Raw genomic sequence first — 6,000 nt, forward strand, 5'->3', positions numbered from 1 at the left:
CTTTTCTTCACCAAACTTAATAGTGCCTGACTCAGTATTTGTCTGTTTGTTCACTGTCTGTTTCCCACACTAAAATATAATTCCAAGAGGCAGGACTTTGTTCCAGGCCCAAATACTGTGTGACATTTAGTAGGCCCTCAACAAATATTTTTTGAATGATGGTCAAGTATCTAGTTAGTGGCATTATAACACAGCAGAAAAAGCATGGCACAGGATATCAGGATTCTGGAGTTCTAACTCTGGATTTTTCTTTTTTTTAAAACAACTGGGGGCAAGTTTCTTAGAAACTGAGTTTCAGTTTCCCTGTCCGTAAAATGACATGGTTTGACCGTATGATCTCTAAGGGTCATGAAAAGTGAAAGACAGTGAAGTCACTCAGTCATGTCCAACTCTCTGCAACCCCATGGGCCGTAGCCTACCCGGCTCCTCTGTCCATGGGATTTTTCAGGCAAGAGCACTGGAGTGGGTAGCCATTTTCTTCTCCAGGAGATCTTCTTGACCCAGGGATCAAACCGAGATCTCCCTCACTGCAGGCAGACGCTTCACTGTCTGAGCCACCAGAGAAGCCTCCTAAGGGTTATATCAAACCTTAAAAATATGTATTATTATCTTGCTCTTTTAAAAAGAATTAGAAGAAAGAGTTAATGAGGATGGATATAGTTCCATCTCTTGGAGAAAGTGTAACTGTTCTTGATCGTCTGTGTTTTTGAATAATAAAAAGGGCACACAGCTAATATTCTTCCACATAAATGTAAACAAGTAGATCTATATTTATCATCAACATCACGTACAACATTCATAGAGCACTTAATATATACCAAGCATTGCACTAGACTTTTTCATGAGTTATTTCTTTTAATTCCCACAACAATCCTAATACTACTTTTGAAAGTGAAAGTGAAAGTCACTCAGTCGTGTCTGACTCTTTGCGACCCCATGGACTATACAGTCCCTGGAATTCTCCAGGCTAGAATACTGGAGTGGGTAGCTGTTCCCTTCTCCAGGGGCTCTTCCCAACTCAGGGACTGAACTCAGGTCTCTGGCATCGCAGGTGGATTCTTTACCAGCTGAGCCACCAGGGAAGCCCAAGAATACAGGTGATAAAACTGAGGTTTTGGAAATGTTAGGTAACTCAGCCATAGTTATATAATGTATTTTTACTCTCAAAACAGGGTAGCAGGCATGTACTATATAACACTATAAACCAATGATCACAAATCCAATAAAGAAGTGAGAGTATAGTTAGGGAATACAGAAGGGGATGGAAGAGCTGCTTTACAATGTATTACTTGAGAGAATTAGCACTCTGTGTCTTCCAGAAAAAAACAGAACTATACACTAAAACGTAAGCAACATTTTTGCCTTTCTTTACCCCACCCATAGGAATACTGATCCATCCTTCCTTACTTTTCCTATGTAATCTTACAATAAACTTCCATGACTAGAATCTATCTGTTCCTAGCAACTAAAAGAGCCTAATTAACCTGCTTATTACACTGAGATTATAAAAACTGCCATCCTGGGACTTTCCTCGTGGTCCAGTGGTAAAGAATCCTCCTGACAGCACTATTTACAATAGCTAGGACATGGAAGCAACCTAGATGCCCATCGATGGATAAGTGGATAAAGCAGTGGTGGTGCATATACACAATGGAATATCACTCAGCTATAAAAAAGGAACACATTCAAGTCAGTTCTAATGAGGTGGATGAACCCAGAGCCTATTATACAGAGTGAAGTAGGTCAGAAAAAGAAAGACAAATACTATATATATTAATGAAAATACATGGAATCTAGAAAGATGGTTCTGATGATACTATTTGCAGGGCAGCAAAGGAGACACAGACATAAATGACAAACTTTTGGACCCAGTTGGGGAAGGAGAGGGTGGGATGATTTGAGTGAGTAGCACTGAAACATAAACAGTACCATATGTAAAACAGATAGCCGGTGGGCATTTGCTGTGTGACCCAGGGAACCCAAAGCTGGTGCTCTGTGACAGCCTAGAGGGGTGGGATGGGAAGGGAGGTTCAAGAGAGAGGGAATATATGTCTACCTGTGGCTGATTCATGTTGATGTGTGGCAGAGACCATCATGATACAGTGGAGTAATTATCCTCCAATTAAAAATAAAATTTAAAAAGAATCCATCTGCCAATGCAGGGGACATGGGTTCCATCCCTGGTCCAGGAAGATTCCACACGCCGTGGGGCAGCTGGGCCTGTGCACCACCGCTATTGAGCCTGCACGCCCTAGACCCTGTGCTTTGCAAAAAGAGAAGCGACCACAGTGAGAAGCCCATGCACCATAACTAGAGAGCAGCCCCTGCTCGCCTCAACTAGAGCAAGCCCATGGGTGGCAACGAAGACCCAGTGTAGCCAATAAATCAATAAAAATAAAATGTAAAAAAACTGCCATCCTGGGTTAGATGGAGAGTCTAGAATTCAGCACTTTGTTTCTGAAATGCCACGAAGCAGGCAGGAAGCAGGCAACATATGGACAAGCATAATGGAAGCAGTGGGCCAGGGAAAGGTGGCTGCAGCCACTCCGTTCTAGCAATTATTGTCATGGGGGATATGGGGCTCAGGATGGCCAGATCTGATCTTTCCCCAGGGAAGCCATAATTCCAGATTTTTATGTGACATCTTCTGACTTTGAAATGTTGTCAATCACCTTACCTATTTTTAAAAACACAGTCTGTATCTAACAAAACACCTCTGCAGGCCAGATTCGGTCTGACCCAGCAGTATGTGACCTCTGATCCAGAGCCTTGTTTAAAAAAAACAAAATATTCTCATCTCCTCCCATCACAAATTATAACTTATCCCTCAAGAATTTCTCCCTCTTTCAAAGCTAAAGCATTTATTTTTTCTGTTGTCACACCCTTGGGAGGTATTATATCTCATCAATTGACTTATGGAAAGAAGCATTTCTTATTATTGTCTTCAACCTACATCAGTTATATTTCAAAAGGTAGCCATGTTCTACTAGACTAGGATTTGGTAAGTTTGCCTGCTATAATTTTCACAATCTTATAAATTTCTACCACATACAGTCTTGGCCTTCATTTATTTCTGACTGAAGAATGCTTTTCCACCTGTGGTCAATTAATTTATGGTTGTTGCTATTTAGTTGTCAAGTCAAGTCTGACTCTTTTGTGACCCCATGTACTATAGCCCACTGGAATTTTTTTCATAGTCCATGGAATTTTTCCAGGTAAGAATACTGGAGTGGGTTGCCATTTCCTTCTTCAGGGGATCTTCCCGATCCAGGGATCAAACCCGCGTCTCTGCACCGGCAGGTGGATTCTTTACCACTGAGCCACCAGGGAGGCCCTGGTCAATTAACTTAGTGTTCCACAAACATTTGCTGAATGCTAAGTGCCCAAAGGATACAAAAGGACAAAGACTCTTGAATTTAGTAGAATAAAAATACCAAAATATGGTGTTATCAGAATTTAGAGGTGTGAAAGGCAGAAATTAACATGTATTGCTGGCCGGCCATAGCCAGTTTCTTCACACACATAGTCTCAAAAGATAGATATTTATTTTCCTGATAATAATTATCCTCATTTTACTGGTGACTTTAGTGAGTTCCTCAGGCATACAACCATTAAACAGCAGAGCCAGAATCTGAACCCTGTCTTTTTGATTCTAAAACAGATGCCACATCTAATGCCACATGATGTTCTATAGAATGAGATTGATAACCCCAGCTAGGTGAAGGCCTCCCTGGGGAGATATGGCTAAACTGCTCTGGCTAAACTGGAGGCAGGTAAGAGAATAAGGTATTTCAGGAAGAGAACAGGATAAAATTACAGAGATAATATAAGGCAACTCATTCAACAGGTCTAAGTAAAGGCAGTGTCAAACCCAAAAGGTTGAGGCCTATTTCTGGAGTGTCTTGAATGCTGGGTTGAACCTGGACTTTTCAGCAATCTAAAATGTTCAAGAAGCAGTAGTAACATGCACAGACGTGCTTTGGGAAGAATCATGTCAATGGTAGAGTCTAGAGCTGTGCTGACCAGTACAGCAGTCACTGCTACCTGCGAAAACTTAAATTTAACTTAATTAAAATAAAATGAGGGAATTCCTTGGCAGTCCAGTGGTTAGGACTCAGCTGTTTCACTGCTGTAGCCCCAGATTCAATTCCTGGTCAGGAAAACTTGTGGCAATGCCTCACGCTCTGTGGCATGGCCAATTCCTTAGTCACAATAGCCACATTTCAAGGGCTCAATAGCCATGTGTGGTAGGGACTAGCAACTAGACAGGGCAGGTATTAAACACATCTATCCTCACAGAAAGTTCTACTGAACAGCACTGGAGACAGGAGAGACTGAGGCAAAAAGACCCATCAGAGCCCTTTACTATTATGGTAGTCTGACTGAGAGGCAATCAAGTCACAACTCAGGGACCACAGTCTGAGTGGCTAGGAGGGGTAGGTGGAAAGCTGTCTTCAAAGGGCTTATCATATAACTGGCTAAAGGCAGCAAGGGAAAACATTTTTCAGTTATTGTTTCGTTTCCACTAGTCATCTCTGGAATTTCTTCAGTTCCACTAGTCTTTCTTGACTTCACAGAAAACCCACTGGCTTGTTTTCTTCACTAACACGACCCTTCTCTTTAAGGTATGATGATCAGAAGCCATTACGGACAAGTGGCAGATGCACGTTAACGTGGAGAAGATGATGCATTTCAGAAGAAGGTCATCGAAGATGGGATAACAACCCTTCAGCTGAGACACAACACAAGAGGGACTGTCTCTTACTGATTCCTAAAATTCCCTAATACTTCCTGCCATCAGACAAAACATTCAGGTGGGTGGGCCATGATCTGAACAAGTTAAGGTTTCATTTTCATATTCTACAAATGTGACATAATTTGGGGCATCTGGATTCACTACTAATTAATAGAAATTAATCTCTGTAGCCCATACTTGGTCTTACAAACAATAGTATCATCTGGGAACTTGTTGGAAATGCTAATTCTCAGGCCCCACCTAACAAAACACAATTAATCAGAAACTCTGAGGATGGCCCAGCAGTCTGTTTTAAGAAGCCCTCCAGATGATTCTGGTACACAGTGAAGTATGAAGACCACTGTAAATGTAGCTAATTATCTTTATTCAGTTGGACAATCAGGATCAAATTTGGGGCACTGTTAATATACTTTTGACCTAGCTCCTTCATCCCCATACTACCCCTATCCATCCAGCCATCCACTGATTCTTTTACATAAGGTGCTAAAAGTATTTTAAAAGCCAAGAGTTAAATATTTAAATACAACCCAATTCAACCCAATTTTCTATTACCCCAATTGATGTGAAATCCTGAAACTTAGCTTCAAGATTATCCTTTCATATGGTCAACTTTCACATGTTCTCTATAATCGTGGGAAAGTAAAATTCACTTTCAGAATTTCAAAATAAATATTTGTAATTCCATCAGGAAAAAACAGGCCTTTGCCCATTCTAACTACGCTTTTATGGTGGAATGTATGTGAAAAAGAAAGTCATGAGCAAAGGGCATTGCTTGCAGTACCTTTCCGTCACTTGGTCTAGTGGCTGGGGATGAATGATCAGAGGACAGCCCTCAAGGAGCTGACCATCCAACACACAAACAACTGCCTTTAATGCGACCTGGTGAGAGTATTACCAATGGGCTGGTTGGAGAGAAATTCATTGTTGGGGTGGGGATGTTGGAGAAGGGGTTGCTGCGATCCATCAACAGAACCTGAAAGGAACAGAAAGGGCTACGAGAGGCGGGAGTGGGGGCTCAGTTATAAGGAACAACAACAGCAGCTACTGCTGCTGCTGCTGCTGTCACTTCAGTCGTGTCCGACTCTGTGCGACCCCATAGACGGCAGCCCACCAGGCTCCCCCGTCCCTGGGATTCTCCAGGCAAGAACACTGGAGTGGGTTGCCATTTCCCTCTCCAATGCATGAAAGTGAAAAGTGAAAGTGAAGTCTCTCAGTCGTGTCCGACTCTTCGCGACCCCATGGAC

This window comes from Bison bison, unplaced genomic scaffold, assembly GCF_000754665.1.
Source record: "Bison bison bison isolate TAMUID 2011002044 unplaced genomic scaffold, Bison_UMD1.0 scf7180017864270, whole genome shotgun sequence".
In the NCBI taxonomy this organism is placed as follows: Eukaryota; Metazoa; Chordata; class Mammalia; order Artiodactyla; family Bovidae; genus Bison; species Bison bison.